This window comes from Rhipicephalus microplus, unplaced genomic scaffold (genome assembly GCF_043290135.1).
Source record: "Rhipicephalus microplus isolate Deutch F79 unplaced genomic scaffold, USDA_Rmic scaffold_24, whole genome shotgun sequence".
Classification (NCBI taxonomy): Eukaryota; Metazoa; Arthropoda; class Arachnida; order Ixodida; family Ixodidae; genus Rhipicephalus; species Rhipicephalus microplus.
This window is the reverse complement of record NW_027464597.1, coordinates 6,856,303-6,874,644: the sequence shown is the minus strand read 5'-3', so window position 1 is coordinate 6,874,644 and position 18,342 is coordinate 6,856,303. Positions and strand designations below refer to the sequence as shown.

Sequence of the window (18,342 nt, the reverse complement as noted above, 5' to 3'; positions counted from 1 at the left end):
ATTCACAATAAATTATCAGTCTGCGTAAAATCGCTTACTCTTCTCTCGACAAATCCCGTCATACGCCCAAAAATCTCACATCTACGACCCATCTATCAGTAATTGGCTGATTTAAACACGGCGCACTCGCTCGTTGCAAAGATCGCCGCGGGAGGTCGCTTTTGGTCCACCCGTGCGTGCGCGATCACACTGAAAAAAGCCGCGCATTCGAAGAAAAAAAAGTGCTCAAGGTCACGAAGCGCGCGTGACGTTTTTCTGCAGCCCTGCCATCCCTCCCTACTGCCATCACTCCCTACTACGCGACAAACCTTTGTAACTCCACTCGCACTGGACGTATTTTTAAAAACTTTTGTGGCATGGAATTTCTCAGGCAATGAGCTTGTAGTGCAATCATAACCATCATCATTTCTTGATCACTGCGCCGCGCCTCTCGTGCAGCTGATGCTAGCTCGAGCTGCGCGAGGAGTAGAGAATGAGCTTCTGGTCTTGCGGTACAGACGTGGTAGCTGCCGCCGCTCCGCTTCAGCAAATCGCCCTGGATAATAAAGTGGCGAGAGAACGACACGACCACGTTGGCCGCCGTCCCGTCTTCATCTCTGGCTACATTGGTGACCTAAAGGACACGCCCTTCGGCGAGCTACCAGGTGCCATGCTTCCGCCACTCTGCCCGCCAGTGCCACCGTTCCACTCGGCTTTCCCCCGGGCATGGCTCATGCGGCTCGACGCCGTTCTCGCTGTGAATGGCGTCGCGGACCAGCCGCTTATGCACGCCATCTTGCTCGACGCACTGCCGGTCGAGTTTTGCCATCTTGCCACCACATCGATCACGAGCCCGCCGCCATATGACGCCCTCTGCACTGCGCTGCTCACCTGCTACGGCCTCACGTACCAACCGCTTCCAGGGTGCCGCGACTTTGAGGCTGTCACTGCGGCGGAACGTGTGCTACCAACCGGCACACCACCTTCTAATTACCACGACCTCACCATTCCGTCTACGACTCCCTCTACCTCAGATCCTGTCACAGGAACATTGAATCCTGCACCCGACCACGACGACGAGGTAGAAGGCGCTCACACTTTCATTGACTACAACACCGAGAGCTGCGTTCCGTTGGCGCCCACGTACAAAGGTTCACTGCAGGTGCCTGCCACATGCACAATTTCCGTGACATCAACGGCACGCGACACCTCAGCGACCCCAAACTCCACGACGGCTACCTTCCCACGCGCCTCGGAGTCTGGGCACGAGATAATTTCACCCATTATTCGGCACCCAATCCCGGAGCTTCCACAGTCGACATTATCCATTGAACATGATCTTTCATCAACCTTGGCGATCTGCGCATCCTGCAAGCAGCCAATACCATCTACCTTGACGTCTCCCGCAGCTGAAGTTGTTGCCCGCCACATGCTACAGCAGAACTTCCGAAATGCTGCTACAATGACCAAGGACCAGGTGACAGATTTGCTAATGGCAGAACAGCCAGCACAATCTATACCAACCACACAGGCTGACATCCACCAGGTTTCCCCGACGAGCACGGGTGCGCCAGCCAAGTCTCCGGTAGAGCCCACGCCTTCCGGATCCCATGGCCAACATCCGGAGCCTTAGAAGGGCGACACCACAACGCAGCAATCTACCTTGAATTCAGACATGACCCTCATCATGACCCACGTGACTACAGCCTTTGCGCGGAACATCGGCAGACCGGCCACAGTGGACCTGACTGCCTGCAGTGACTTCCGTGCACTATTTCGACCACGGTGTTTCCACGCCCGTCGACTCGGTCACCCGCGCCGGCATGTCAGCCACTTTGCAACGCTCAGGTCGGTGTTCCATTGCTTGCTATGTCCGGACCAGAATTTATTTATTTATTTATTTATTTATTAGAATACCCTCAGGGCCCGTAGGGCATTACAGAGGGGGTGGGTACAACATTTATAACACACAAGAAAAAAAAAGACAAAATGAAGAAACAAGTGTCAGATGCGCAAATCAGGAAGGCAACATAAGTCAACTAAAAATGTATAAGAATTCAAGCACATACAAGACAAAGATAGATAATGGAAGCTGCGTATAGTTACAAGCATTGCTGAGAAATTGCAGTCTTGAATAACAAAGGGTCTGTTACTGTTACAACGGAAGAGGGAAGGTGGTTCCAATCGGCGGCTGTTTCCGGTAAGAAGGCTGCTGAAAAGAATTTGGTGCGGCAAAACGGAATGGCAACCTTATTGCCATTGCCACTGCTCCTTGCAAACAGCTATGTCGGCGACATGTGTGCTGTTGGAGAAGCTGCTGCTTACTTTATGTTTCCGTACTTGATCGTCCTGGTTCCACTTCAATGCATAGCACCATCTCGCCACTATCACGGGCTCGGCCTTTTCGGCGCCCTCCCACGGCTCCACCTGTGGGTACCTTTGTCAAACACGCATGCTCGAAGCACCGGGTGCACTCTCCAGTGATCCCACCAAGTCATCGTGGGACACACGTGTTTATGACCACAGCGACCCGGCGCTTCCTTCTTTGTCCCTTGCGCTTCTCCCAGAGTCGCCCACCGGAGACCCGCTGCTTACCGATGGCCCATCAACGTTGACAACCTGGACTTTCCAAATGAACACTTTATGGATTGTCGTTCATGTATGTAGCTTTTGTCACTATTTTTTTTCATATGCCTTCAAATCGCGCAAAGCGCTAGGGAGGAAGCCCTGTAGTGCCATCATCACCATCATCATTTCTCGATCACTGCGCCACGCCTCTCGTGCAGCTGATGCTAGCTCGAGCGGCGCGAGGAGTAGAGAACGGGCTTCTGGCCTGGCGGTACTGACGTGGCAGCCGCCGCCGCTCCGCTTCAGCAAATCGCCCTGGATAATAAAGTGGCGAGAGAACGACACGACCACGTTGGCCGCCGTCCCGTCTTCCTCTCTCGCTACAAGCTCTTCTAGTGAATCCATTCCATGGTTACATAAAAAAGTGTTTCAGGGCCCCTTTAACGCAGGCGCCGTGCCATAATCCCAACCAGGCTGCAGATATTAGGCGCATTCTTTTAACAACCACTCTCGGCCGTTCGCTGGTTTGGCGCCTCTCAAGAACACCCGAAAATGTGTGCTCTAAATGTCATTGTGAAACGCCAATGCCGAGCCGAGAACGCTGGCGCACCCACTCTTCTCTCCGCTTGCTCTTCACTCACAACCGTTCGCAGGCTGGGAGCTTCTCAGAACGGTCGCAGAAGTCAGTGAAGGCAAATGTGTGACGTCTGGCGGGAATGGTACCCTCTCTCGGCGCAAACAATGCATTCGCATTTCCTCAAGACTCCCTTCGGAGAGGTGGTGGCATTTTTTCGTGAAGGTTAGGTCGAGCAGGTGTCCGGACTGACAGAGTTACGCCCGAGTTGGCACGATATGGTTGCTCAGGGTCGATGTGAAGAGGGATAACCAACGTGAAAGTTAGCTAGGCGGGTAAGTTTTCTTCCCCGCATCTTTTTTTTTTCGCGATAGGCACAATGCCCGCTAAGAGCGATGAGGTCACCCTCTATTAAAATGGGCTCACATCCTGCAAGCTTCAATGCCCGGCTGCAGATCTCAGCGAATGGGATGCTTTTTAGCATATGTTTAAAATAATCATTGAGAATGTGCACTGGGGGCTCGTTTTGTGCAGAGGAAGGACCGTGACCAAGGTGTACGAGTAGGATACTGAAAGGTCGAGATTGACCTTTTGCTTAGTGTGTTTATGTACAAGAAGCAAGTGAACGCGCGCCGCTGAAAAGTGTTGTAACCTGAGAGGTAAAGACAGCTGCTATATGTTCCGTGGCAAACAGCTTAGTGCGACAAGCCGGGATGTTGATCGGAAATAAATACATAGACATATCATTAGCGGTGCGTCAGTAGTGATGTTCCTGCGGTTCTTCCTTTTATCTGATACGACAATGTTTAGATGTGTTCATGTGGCTGCGTGCATAAAACATACTGTTCATAATAACGACGATAGCAACTTAGTTGAGGCATCTTACCTTGCATAGTTAACTGATCCGGTCACCAGAATGATGTAAGATGTATGTTTGCTTTTGTTGGCAAGAAACGCACTGTCTATTGAGATAAGACACTTATGAAATGTACCGTCTCGTGCTTGCAGCATTATTTCTGTTAACAGCTCATTATTAGGTGCATGGGTAGGAACCACATAAAGGGCACTTACACTCATATTCTATTTGGCATACTGATCTGTAAATCATTCTTCGTATAGTTAAACAACGTAGCGTCCTGATGTACTTCAATCTGTTCTTCACATTTTCGGAAATTCGGAACCTTGAATGCTTTATGGTCAAGCCCTCCAATCGATATAGGAGTAGCAGGGGCCTTAAACGTAAGGGCACCAACATCTTTTTATATACTTTTGATTATTAAAAGTTTGTTATTTATTAACGTATTATTACTTTCTTCGGCACAATTGCCTGTTTGGTCTATTGCTATACACGTGTCTGTTGGTAATCAACTGCGTTTGTTGCAGTACGGTGTCTGACATTGTTCGCCGCTGTACTCATTTACAAGCTAGCAAATGACCAATTCGGAACTCATCTATACTCATCTCTGATGTTGAGGAGGCTAACTAGCACAACAAGCTATTATACTTCGTCCAAGCTCGTATGAAGAAAAAATATTGGTGGTAATGATGATCAGCCAAGCTACATGAAAATTGTTGGAAGCCGCGCTATAATATAACAGAATGATAAAATAAACACTACACAAATGCAAAGTAGTCAACCTGCTATATATCTGGTGGTCAATTTGTACGTTATAGTGCATTATTTCATTGCTTATGAAATAATGCACTCTGTAAAAATAAAATAGAGGTGGTTCTGCATAACAAATATGCAAAAAAAATGTACGAATGGTTTCAAAACGTGTTTCAAGGTCGCATATTTGAAAATTTATAAACTATGAAAAAAACAGAAGTAAATTGAGCGAGATAAAAGGTAGGGTAAGATCTAAATTGCGCTTGTGCTTGGTTGATGATGAAGAAAAAAGGTAAGTAGAAACCAAAATATCATCATTTTTGTCACAATGGTACAGCAGCTTTTACATGTAAATATAGAAACATAAGTACGCTACGACTACGAATGCGTCTGGTATAAAAAACGAAAAAACCTTGAGGATTTCAAGAACACTGAAGTTGAATAGCACGAAGCTTTTGAGTAGTGATTTGATAGCAGACATTTAATTCCCAATGACAGCAAAGCGTGAGAGCTCTATTTACTGCGGAGAGAAAAATTATAAGAAGACAGAGCAACGAAACCACTCACTTTGAAAGTCACCTAATCAGTGCTTGTTTTTCTCTTTCGCTATTTTAGCCTTGCACAGATTCAGGATGGTGCGAACCGCCATGCACTTGTCAAACAATTTATATCAACCTAATGAGGCGCGGGATTTGCACTTGGAATCAGGGTAATAATGGAACACCACCTGCCCCAAGGAATTTATATCAATAGGAAAATAAAGGCAATAAAATGTGCTACTGCCATCTATTAAACTGCATGTGAAGTTTGGATGTCTATCTTCAACGTGCTCACAGTGCCCGCTATATTCGCTGTATGACTTTCTGCAACGTGTTAGTTCTCATTGGACTTTTTTTTCTTTTTACCTGTGAAATGAATTGTGCCTTCGAATTCAGTTCCCTTTGTCTAGCCTTCTCTAAACAATGAACTGAAATAAGCACACTTGGGAGCGAGAGGTCTAGCCACGTACTTCGAAAAAAAAAGGCTGTAATTTTTTGTTCGTTTTATTGACTGACAATGATTGTCATCTTGAGTGACAAAAATTGTCATATAACTCGTTTGCTTTGCTTCGTGTTTCCCGAGTAGCTACAGCGCTATAAGCTTGGCATGCTGTTCTGCATAGCCAAGCTCCCAGATTAAAGAAAGTGAAGGCAAGGAGGCAAGACAATTATTATAAGGAGACCGCGAAAGGCTCGAGAACAGTGAAAACAACGTTTAAAGCGTGGCTGATCTCAAATAAAATCACACACACACACACACACACACACACACACACACCCACACGTATATATATATATATATATATATATATATATATATATATATTCCCAAGCACACAGATTCCAACGAATCTGCTCCCGCACCAAGGACTTCCACAAAAACAGCACACATATGCGCGAAGTACTCCTTAATAATACCCGCCAGCTATCATCGATGACGCCATCAAAAAAGCTGAAAATCTGGACCGCCAGATTCTTTTCAACTACCAGAAAAACGCCGACCAACACCGCAACAAAAACTTGCTATTAACTTTCACGAGCAACCCACCGAACATAAACAAGGTCCTAAGAAAACACTTTAACATATTGGAACAGGGCGTGCGACTACCCAAAACTTTCACTTCTCCTCCTTGTGTTGTATACAGATGGCCAAAAAATATAAAGGATCATTTAATAAATTCAAAGATAGGTGTGAAACCTCACATTGGGTGTCACCCTTGCGGAAAAAGCAGATGCAAGGTATGCAGACACATGCAGACAACGACAGTGGGAAAAAGCACCCACTCGGATTTTAAGCACAGGATAAGAGGTGCACTAGACTGTGACTCAGACAACGTCATATACCTCCTGGAATGTGGGGTATGTAACAAGCAATACGTGGGCCAGACAGACACTCCGTTTAAAATTAGATTCAACAACCATCGGGCACATGTTCGATCTCTGCCAGGCCTTCCACTTTCAAAACACTGCACATTAAAAGACCACAGCTTTGATGACCTCAGGATTACACTACTAGAAAACAACTTTCGAACAATCAGAGAACGGGAACAACGGGAATCTTATTTTATCTACAAATTTAACACGATAAAATCCGGAATAAATGAACACCCAGGCACTCTGTCAGCGTTACGACCGCTAAAAGACGCAAACGCTTCTCTCTAATCAGTTCGGTTTCATTACGACAATAACATTACCCGCTAACAAAGCTTTTGGCCTGTGTATCTGACAACACAGAAATGATTTGCCTCATCAATCACAGCCGGAACGCACAGATAAGTGGTCCCGGATGTCGTACACCCCCCCCCCCTTTCTTTTCTTTTCTTTTTCTTCTTTAAGATTTAACGCACATTATGTTTGTTCACTGACAAGGAGCTGACAGCTAGGTGCTTTCGTTACTTTTTCATACATGCGCGCATGTCTTCCCAGTGAGCCGCAACTGTGTGGTGACTGTCCGGGATGTCGTACAGTCTCCCCCCCCCCTGTTCTTTTTTTCCCCTTTTCTAATTTTTAACGCACATTCTGTTCCTTCACTGACAAGGAGCCATTGCATATATTGAATATCGATGGCGGTGCCTCAATCACCGGCTTTTTCATTCCTCCCGACGCCACCAGCAAGCACTCGAAGCACTTAAGCCCTCCCCATCAACTTGTCCTAAACTTCAAAGAGGAACGAGCCGCCAGCGAACTACACGGAAAGGTGAAACACAGGAACGGCGGCTCACTGCCCACTTGGGGAAGAGTGGGTGTGGGGGAGGGATTGTTGACAATGATGACATTGCTCATCTACCTCTGCCCTACTCTGTTGAGATGCGGCCCCTTTCTAATTACGCCGTTACGGTCTTGCTTCTTCTCCTAGATTTTCTATATTTCATTTAATGTTTGTCCTCCCGTTTCGCTGTTTCTTCTTCACTTTTTTTTCTCTCTCTCTCTTTTCTTTGTTTTTTTTCCTTTTTTACTTTACTTTTGACCCCTTCCATTCTGTCTCGACAGGCTATAAGAAGACACGGAACATGTGTAAATAGTATTATGCCTTGAGAAAGACGGGGTTCCCGTCAAAACGTCGGCACAATAAACAGTTGTTATGTGAAAGCGCATCTACTTTCATATTTATAACCTTGCGGTCCCGAAGTTGTCGCGGCACGGTATATATATATATATGTATATATATATAAATATATATATATATATATATATATATATATATATATATATATATATATATATATGTATATTATGTTACCACGTCTGGTACGGCAGTAACCAGGTTATATCTTTAATCCAGGTGCACGAGACAAAGAGACAGCCCACGTGACATACGATGATGATCACTACAATGTTTTTGTCATACTGATGAAGATGAAGTACATAGTCAGTGCTCACACTATTTTCTCCCCTTCGCGAAAGAGGGCAGCAAGTTAGAAAGGGTTGGAACGCCGAATATAGGGTTTGACTCGAGAGATGTGGACGATCTCGGTGTGGCGGTGACGACGATCAGGAGCCGCGCTGACAGGGGCAACGCGATAGTTTACTTCGGATGTTCGTTCTAGAGCGGTGTATGGACCAAGATATTGGTGAAGGAATTTTTCGCAGAGCCCAGATGCACGAACAAGTGCCCACAAAAGGATTTCGTTGCCTGGGCGGAACAGAACAACTCGACGCTTTGCATCAATGTCGATTTTTCTCTTCTCCTCAATGGTAGCAGTGTTGGCGCGGGAAATTTCACGGCAGCGAGCGATGCGAGTGGCGAACTCTTCCGGGATATATGAAGATGGAACGGAAGATGTGGACAAAAAGGTGGTGTCCAGAACGAAAGTCGGTACACGGCCATTATATGCGAACGTGACGAAAGGAAGTATAGTGTCCCAGTTTTTGTGATCCGGTTGAACGTACATGAAGATCGTGTCAGACAAAGTTCGGTGAAAACGCTCAGTCAGACCATTAGTTTTTGAGGGATACGTTGATGTGGTCTTGTGGATGGTGTTAAAGGCCTGGGGGACTTCAAGGACGTGTGAAAGAAATGTCTTGCCACGGTCACTAAGAAGCACACGCGGTGCGCCAAGTCGTAAAATAATGGCGCGAAGAAAAAAATCAGCGACTTCAGAGGTAGCACCAAATGGAAGAGCTGCCGTCTCCGCGTAGCGAGTAAGGTGTCCACGGCAGTAAATATCCAACGGTGACCGGCCGGCGTACGCGGAAGTGGTCCGTATAAGTCTATGGCTACAAATTCAAAGAGAGTGGACGGGCATGGCAGCGGTTGCAATGGTCCCGCGGGAAGACGCGTGGTACGTTTGCGGTGCCGGTATGACGCACAGAAAGCGACGTAATTGGTGACAGAAGTGGAAAGACCAGGCCAAAAGCAGCGAGACTTGAGGCGTTTGTAAGTCTTGTGGAACCCTAAGTGGCCAGCTGTCGCGTCGTCATGAAACGCCTGTAAGACTTCCAGACGAAATGAGCGAGGAATGACGGGAACCCATTAATTACCGAGAGGATGGTAAATTTGCCGACCTAATGTTCCATCTTGAAGCTTGAAACGGGCATGTTGTCGTCTTAGGCGGCTGTTTGGAGCACGCGATAAGCCAGTGAGCCGATCGATGATTGTGCGGCAGTAGGTATCGGCATGTTGGAGCGAGGCGAGATCTGTGGATGAAAGAAGGTCCGCCGAGGCAATGAATCTTTTCGAACTAGCAGCTGTCTGCTTGGTCATTTTGGTGGCCAGTGACGAACAGATGGAAGGTGAAACTTCGGCGCTTTGCGAGAGCGTGTAACATGACAAAGCGTCGGCATCTTGGTGCTGTAGACCCGACCTTAATGTGACAGTGTAGTCATACTCTTGCAATCGTAGTACCCAATGGCCAAGACGTCCCGAAGTATTTTCGAGAGACGATAACCAACACAGAGCATGATGGTCAGTCACTATTGTGAAATGCCGGCCGTATAAATAAGGGCGAAACTATTGTACGGACCAAACAATTGCGAGACATTCTTGCTCAGTATTGCTGTAGTTTCGCTCAGCAGGTGAAAGAGTACGGCTCGCGTAGGCCACGACTTCTTCTTCGAAAGCGTGGTTCCGCTGAAGAAGGACAGCACCGATGCCAAGTCCACTTGCGTCAGCGTGTAGCAGAGTAGGTGCGGCAGGGTCGAAATGGCGAAGCACTGGCCGTAATGTGAGGCATCGCTTGAGGGTGTGAAAAGCGACTTCACAGTCATCCGACCAGACAAAGGTTGCGCTCGTGGTCAGAAGTTTGTTCAGAAGAGCCGCAATAGTAGCGAAATCACGCACAAAGTGGCGGAAATACGACGCCAAGCCAAGAAAGCTGCGCAGGCCTTTGGGTGTGATTGGTGTAAGAAAGTGCAGTACCGCAGCAACCTTGAACCTTGTCGGGATCGGGCTCAACGCCATGTTTACTGACGACGTGACCTTACACCTTGATGCTGCGACTGGCAAACCGACACTTCTTAGTGTTGAGCTGGAGACCGGCCTTAGCTAAACACGTGAGGACTTCGTCTAACCGTTCCAGGTGCTGCGATATACTGTACGAAAGGATGACAATGTCGTGCCGGTAGCAAAAACACGTCTTCCATTTTAATCCCCTCAGTACCATGTCTATCATTCTTTCAAATGTGGCTGGGGCGTTGCATAGGCCAAAAGGCATCACATTGAGTTCAAAGAGCCCATTTGGCGTAGCAAACGCAGTCTTCTCTTTATCAGACCCGTGCATCGGAATCTGCCAATAACCAGAGCGCAAGTCAAAACTTGAAAAGTACTTGGTACTTTGTAAAGTATCAAGAGCGTCGTCAATGCGAGGCATTGGGTAGACGTCCTTACAAGTAATTTTGTTGAGTGATCTATAATCTATGAAAAATCTTACCGAGCCATCCTTTTTTTACTAGTACGACAGGAGGAGACCATGCACTTGTCGAAGGCCTGATGACGTTGCGTGCGAGCATGTCGTTGACTTGTTCTTCTATAAGCTTGCGTTCAGAAGCCGACACATGGTAAGGGCGGTGGCGAATGACACGAGATCCATCGGTGTCGATGCGATGGGCGGTCACTGTTGTTTGACCCATACCTTCGGAACAAACGTCAAAGCAAGTTTTGTGCTTCATTAATAACGCTACTAAGGCATCAGTTTGCGTTCGGTTGAGATGTTCACACTAAGTGGCCTTGAGAGCGGGAGATAGATCTTCAGCTGGCATACACTTTGAGAATGACGAAGCAGATGAACCAGTGATGACACAAACCGGGGCTTCTTCTGTAATGCTGGCAACAGGGGTCCCCTCTGGCAGAAGTAGTGGTTCTGGCGTCGTGTTGCAGGCGGTGATGCTTGCATGACCACGTGAGAACCGCACTAAACAAGACGCGATGGTGATCCCTCGAAAAATACAGCGCTGGCAAGGAACAACCACAGCGTCACCATCTAAAATGTCTCGTGACTTGATCGTAAGGACACGTTCTTGTCCAGCAGGCAGGAGAAAATCCGCAGCTGTCACAAGGTTGGGCGACGAAAGGTCGGCAGCATAAGAAAGCTCAGTGTCCGTAATACGAATGAGGGGCCGACCACACAAAATCACAGCAGACACCGCTGACAAGAAGTCCCAGCCTAAGATTATCTGATGAGCCCATGAAGGCAGCACAGCCAATTGTATGTGATGACGGATTCAATCGATGAGAACACGAGCAGTACACAATCCGGTCGGGCAAATTGGACTGTCATTAGCGCCGCACAACATGGGACCGGAATAAGAAGTTTGCACTTTACGCAGGCGAAAACACAATTCAAGATCAATTACCGAAATGGCGGCTCCAGTGCCTATAAGGGCATCAACAAAAACACCTTTCACACAAACAGGCAGTAAATTAGCTGGGCGAGACGGAGGAGTTGTAACGCTTAGACAACAAGCAGTTTCCCTTCGAGAAACTGCACCTTCTAGTTTTCTGAGTCCGGAGATATCGGCACGGAACGCAATTGTGATGACGTACGCCGAAATGGTGATGGAGAGCGGTGGCGAGATGAACGAGAAGGGCGAGGTCCAGCTTGAGACCGTGGAGGGGAGGGCGACCGACGGGATGTGGAAGGATACGGTGCGGGATCGTATTTATCGGGTCTCGGGGCAAAGTCTCTAATCGTAAGCTGCATTACCACGACGTTCATCCTGCTGACGGCGGCGGCATAATCGGGATATATGGCCCTTTATGCCATAGTAGAAGCAGACGGGGCGCGGAGGACGCCATTTAGAATTGTAGGGTGGCCTTGGCACTTTGCCATCGCAGCCAATTGGTCGCATACGATCTCCGCAGGCACGGTTGTAACTGGTGCCGGGGCCTGTGATGCAACTTCTCCGTACGAAGGCGCCGGAAAGCGCACAGGAGACGGGGAATGTACAGCGTTTGTCATTGATGCCAGATCGTCCTTGATTATCTCACGCAGGTTTGGAGAAGGTGGGCGGACAGACGCAATGGTTGGGTTGCCTGGATTAAGGCCGTGGAGTTCCTCTTTGACAATTGTGCGGATAAGGGCTCGCAATTCATCCTGTCCGGTAAAGCGAGCGTCGCAGGAGGCATGTGGAAGGCGCATGGAATAAAGCGTGTCCAGGCGTTGGCATATGGTGGTGACGTCCGGGACGGTAGTTGGGTTCTGGATAACGAGAGCATTCAAGGCCACAGAGTTGATGCCTTTCAGTAGGTGTCGAATGCGCCCCACCTCCGTCATGTCATTTTGTGCTCTACGACAGAGAGCCAGAACATCTCAATGTATGAAGTATATGATTCGTCGTCCCGATGGATGTGGGTTGCGAGCTTCTGTTTCGCTACCACAGAGCATCCTGCAGACGTGACAAATACCTGACAGAGATGCCCCGTGAAGGCCGACCAATTGGCGAAATCGCTTTTGTGGTTGTAATACCAGGTTTTAGCGACGCCATAAAGGTAAAAAGGATTGTAGCGCAGTTTGTGCGCCTCTTCCCAATAATTACACACACTGGTTCGATCATAACTGTCCAGCCATTTTTCGCCGCGAAGGCCGGAAAATACCGGACGGTCTCGGTGAGACGTACACACGGTCTAGTGAAGCCTAAGTGGCTGAGAAGGAGTGGTTGCAGCAGCGGACGCGTTGGTTTCTGCAATCGCTGTTGCTTGAGGGCACAACCGTCGACCAGACCGGAGCTCCAGGTGCACGAGCCAAAAAGACCCAGACTGCGTTACATACGATGATGAGCACTACAATATATATATATATATATATATATATATATATATATATATATATAAGGGAAAGAAGTATACCTAAGGGCTCGTTTTTCCGTGTTTTAACACAATATTATTGAGATATAACAGACAGTAATGCCAAGGAATGTACAGGGGAAGTTATTAGAACCAATGGAATGTAAATAAGAAGAAAGAAGAAAGAAAAGTGGATGAAAAAATTACCAACTGTGAGCAGGAATCGAACCTACGACCTTCGAATTACGCGTTCGATGCTCTAACCACTGAGCTATCACAGCGGCCCTCCCTCCATCCACTTTTTTGGGCTTATCTGTGAACTTAGAAGTAGGAGCGACAGTCAGCGCCATCTATAAGCCAAACAACGAGTGTGAAAACACTCTTATGCGCATGTTTGGCGTCACGTAGCACGTGAACTTATTTTGAGCGGGCAGCTGATTAATTGTCCCTCTTATACAACCTAAACACACCAAGTCTGCCAGTACGAGACCCTCGTTCAATGAAATAAGGGAAAGAAGTGTATACCTAAGGGCTCGTTTTTCCGTGTTTTAACACAATATTAATGAGATATAACAGACAGTAATGCCAAGGAATGTACAGGGGAAGTTATTAGAACCAATGGAATGTAAATAAGAAGAAAGAAGAAAGAAAAGTGGATGAAAAAATTACCAGTGGTTCAGTGGTACAGATAGCTCAGTGGTTAGAGCACAGATAGCTCAGTACAGATACCAGTGGTACAGATAGCTCAGTGGTTAGAGCATCGAACGCGTAATTCGAAGGTCGTAGGTTCGATTCCTGCTCACAGTTGGTAATTTTTTCATCCACTTTTCTTTCTTCTTTCTTCTTATTTACATTCCATTGGTTCTAATAACTTCCCCTGTACATTCCTTGGCATTACTGTCTGTTATGTCTCATATATATATATATATATATATATTGCAATAAGCGAGACAGAAACAACACCGGTTAGTTGGGCAAGCTGTTCTATTCTGCTTCTTCTTCCTCGCTCGCCTAGCATGCGGGTCTGTGCCAGTTTCGGTGTTCGTCGTCACATTCGGCCATGACTGCAAGCATTGTCGATGGACCACACGACAATGTTCAAAAGGATGAGAGAGATTGTGGTTATATCAGAAGAAAAGAAAAGAAAGGTGCTGACCCGTAACTGTCTCTCCTTACGAGGACACCTCAACAGGTCAGCAGAGGGATGGGATATGGGGAATAAAAGATATAGAGAGAAGGAATAAAAAGAATAGAAGGAAAATAGATGGATAAGAAGCCGCCAGCCAACGAGAGGAAAAAAGAAGGAGATAGGAAAGTGGAGATCCGGTCGAAGCAGTCCAAGGGCGGGGTGCCACAATGCGAGAGCTGCACGGCATCAGGAGACCGCGGAGGGCGAACCAGTCGGCGGGAGCTACGCTGAAGTCGGAGATCGCGAGGGCACAACCGTCCAGCTTGAAATCCTCCGAGCGAATCCCAAAAGGATGAGGCTAGCTGCAGCAGTTGACATTGCTTCAGGTGGGAAGGGTTGGCTGCATCGTCGTGGTCAGCCCCGAACACGCTGGAAGTTTGTCGGAATCGGCTCCGGCGGCCGACACTGGCTGTTACGCACGGGTCATTCGCCATGTCGTGGTGGGTACTGGGTCCTGGTTGGTCTCTTTGTTGATGATGACTCCGCGGGACGACATTGACTGTCACGTGGCAGTCTACCGCCTCGGCCACGCTGCGACTTTTGAGAGAAAGTAGTTCGACTCCGGGGTTTTTTTTTTTGGTGGACCGAGCAGGCATTCTCGTTGTAGAAGTTTCCTGCGGTGGTGTGGTTTTCTTAGAGATGGTTCTGGTGGGCGGCCCCGACTGGATCGACATGGTCGCAGGTTGTTCACAGAACGCTTTCCTTTGTCCCACCACAGTTTAGAAAACAGGGCAGGAAATGGTGGATCCGGCAATGAAACGAGTAGCATCTTATGCAGCCGTCTGCGCAATTTTCTGCGGATTGAGAGATGTTTTTCGGTGCGATTAGACATCTGCACGAACTTGGCGTGAAGTCCTCGTGCTGACCTGTGGCATGGCTCCTGCGTCGTGACTTGCGTAGTCTGCGACTTGCGCAGCGTTGTCGCTATGGGTCTCCCGGACGCTGTAAAGTCAGCGATTCTTGAAACCAGGCTGCGTACTCGCGGGAGATCTTCGAAAGAAGCCGTTCCGGAAATCGGAGACTCTACCGATTCAGGCAGTGGATGCGTCGCACGCATATCCTCTTCTGTCTGGTCAGATGCGATGTTATTAGACTCACCGGAAAGACCTGTCTCATTAGGTGGTAGAATGTCCAGTAGGATGGGGACCGGTGCCTCTAAGTCACCCGGACGACCTGCGTTGGGGCCTCTTGCGGAGCGTTGCGCAAAGCTTGCCATCAGGGACCCGCCGGACACGGCTGCACCGTCGGATCGGTGCTCCTCAGGAGCTTTAAATACGACAGCAGAAATGCCTGTGCAAGGCAGAGTTACACGATCGTGATTGTTTCCTACATCTTTGTCACCGAGAGATGACAGGATGGTAGGGGCTCGAATCGCATCCTCTAGGTCGGGCTTTTCCCGAGTTTCGTCCTGAGAGAAAGTCGAGTTACGTGGGCAGGTGGCACAGGGAATCGGACCGAAAGCAGCTATGAGCTTGACGCTCCACTCCGCCCATGACTGCTGCTTCCAACCTTCATACCGGTGCCACGCCGCTGCACCTTCCCGAACCGGTCTATGGCCATATACCATTTCTGATTCATTTTTCAGGCCGCGCGCATTGCAAGCGCGTTGACGGTTGCCACCCAGCTGTCGGCGTCGTTCCGGACGCCGTTGAATTCCGGCAGTTCGTAGGTGGACGGCGATGGTGGGGCGGCACGTGAGAATGCGGATGTCACTGAGGCAACGCCGTCGAGCTGGTCTGAGAGCTGCAGGAGGGTGCCCCAAAGCTGCCTGCGTTGCTCCAATGGCCTTGCTTCAAGGTCGTGCGAGGCAGCTACATCCAATGCGGCGTTAGTGGCCCGCAATTCCGGCAACATTGTAGGAGCTCGCTCGGAGATTAACGCTGTCAGTTCGTTAGTCTTGACGCGGAGTAGCGCGATGGTACGCCGCAAGTTGGCGGCACTGTCGTGTGTGAAGTCCGAAGCGTTGGTGATCGCGGTCTTCGAATAAATAGTGGTTGCAGCGCTCACGCTGGTGAGGTTGACGAGCAGAGAAGCCTGGACGGCGTTCTCTGGCAGCTCGTATGTTGAAAGAGTGCGGCAACGGGAATGTAGGCCATGGGAAGCGTGAGCGGCATTCCCAAAGGACAGAAGCCGGTGCGGATTCCTGCCGCAAAACGGTGGCAGGGTGTCAATAAGCTCATGCCCTACAACCCCAGGGGAGGCCTGGACGGCGTCCACTGGTGGTTTGAAGGGTAGCTGAAGCGGTGGGTGGGACCCCATTGCCAAGGAAGCGTGAACGGCGTTCTTCGATGGAGAAGCCCGCACTACCGACGAACCACGAAGACTCGTACCGGTGGCTTCCCGCAGAGGGTTCACTTGTCGGCTTGAGCTGACGGCAGAATCTATAGCCAGGACGCGTGGATGGCGTCCCTTGTGTACTGCAGCCGCCGAGGAGGCCTGGACGCCATCCCCGAACGGTGGTAGCAGTGACGGCAGGTGAACAGCTGCCGAGGAGGCCTTCACGCCGTCCTCAAGCAGCGCTTGTCACGGCTGTCCTGGATGACGAAGCCGGGACGTAAGACTTTTTCTTCGTCAGCTGCGCCATTGTAAAAAGCAAGACAGACACAAGACCCGTTCGTCGGGCAAGCTGTTCTATTCTGCTTCTTCTTCCTCGCTCGCCTAGCATGCGCGTCTGTGCCAGAGTACCAGTGTCGGTCTTCGTCATCATAATATATATATATATATATATATATATATATATATATATATATATATATATATATATATATATATTAGTTCAGTGGTAGAGCATCGAACGCGTCATTCGAAGGTCGCAGGTTCGGATCCTGCCCATGGCAAATTATCTTTTCATCCACTTTTCTTCATATTTACATTTCAATTTGGTCTAATATCTTCCCCTATACTTTTCTTGGCATTATTGTCTGTATAATAAAGAACTAGGACAGTCAGAATTGTTAGTTGATACTAGGTAGTAGCGTAGGCCTAGCCAGCGAAAGCAGCGATAACGTTCGGCGCGAGAGTCTCGTGCTTAGCACTGACGATGTGTTTTCCGAGCTATGTATGACCCACTACATTCATTATTGCACCTGTTAGATCTCATAATATTGTGTAAAAACACGAAAAAACGAGCGCTTAGGTATACACTTCTTTTCTTATTCATTAACGAGAGTCTCGTACTGGCAGACTTAGTGCCTTTAGGTTGTATACGAGGGACCATTGGTCAGCTGCCCACTCGTAACAAGTTCACGTGCTACGTGACGCCAAAAAGGCTCAAAAGAGTGTGCCACACTCGCCGCCATGGCTACTGGTGGCGCTGACTGACACTTCCACGTTTAAATTGACATAGATACCCATTAAAGTGGCCGGGGGGATAGCTGTCGTGGTAGCTCAGTGGTAGATCATTGAACGCTTCATTAGAAGGCCGCAGGTTCGGATCCTGCCCACGGCAAGTTATCTTTTCACCCACTTTTCTTCATATTTAAATTACAATTTAGTCTAATATCTTCCCCTATAATTTCCTATAATTTCCTTGGCATTATTGTCTGTTGGATCTCATTAATAATGTGTAAAAACACGGAAAAACGAGCCTTTAGGTATACACTTCTTTCGTTATATATATATATATATATATCTATATATATATATATATATATATATATATATATATATATATATATATATATATATATATATATATATATATATATATATATATGTGTGTGTGTGTGTGTGTGTGTGTGTAACGGATGAGACATGGCGTCAGTCAGAACACCAGTTTATTCTGACCCTTTGTCTCCCTCATCTTCCTTCCCCACATTCACCTGTGAAGCGTCACACGTTTCCCCTTCCCCCCGAGAGAGCGTCAACTTATTGGGCCAATAGTAGCGACGCAGTTTGTTGACGTGCACAATGTCAGTAGTTGTGCTAACGGAGCTTCGCATCGGTCGACCTCATAGTTCACAGGAGAGACTCTGCGAAGAATTGTGTAAGGTCCTTCCATGACTGAACTGAGCTTTCCTTTGTTCGTGTGCCAAGGTGTTTCGTAGAAGACCAATTCACCAGGTTGGAGATCTTGTGGCAGGAATTTTTTTGTCTTAGATTATCTTGTTCTTCTCATGATAGGCAAGCGTGTTCTTGATTGCACTTTTCCCTGCTTCTTGCACA

At 48.0% G+C, this 18,342-nt stretch overlaps 1 long non-coding RNA gene and 1 other non-coding gene across 2 annotated transcripts in view; one reads left to right on the top strand and one right to left on the bottom strand.

Annotated features, from left to right (window-relative positions):
• The window catches only part of LOC142786486 (uncharacterized), a 75,797-nt gene extending 70,262 nt beyond the window's left edge, over window positions 1-5,535 (top strand). Inside the window, exon 3 of the long non-coding RNA XR_012889069.1 lies at window positions 5,346-5,535. This is a non-coding gene — a long non-coding RNA (uncharacterized LOC142786486). The remainder of the gene's footprint in view (window positions 1-5,345) is intronic.
• Window positions 5,536-13,197: 7,662 nt separating this feature from the next.
• Window positions 13,198-13,270, bottom strand: TRNAT-CGU (transfer RNA threonine (anticodon CGU)). Its single transcript has one exon. It is a non-coding gene; the product is annotated as a tRNA-Thr (tRNA).
• Between the last annotated feature and the right edge of the window lie 5,072 nt (window positions 13,271-18,342).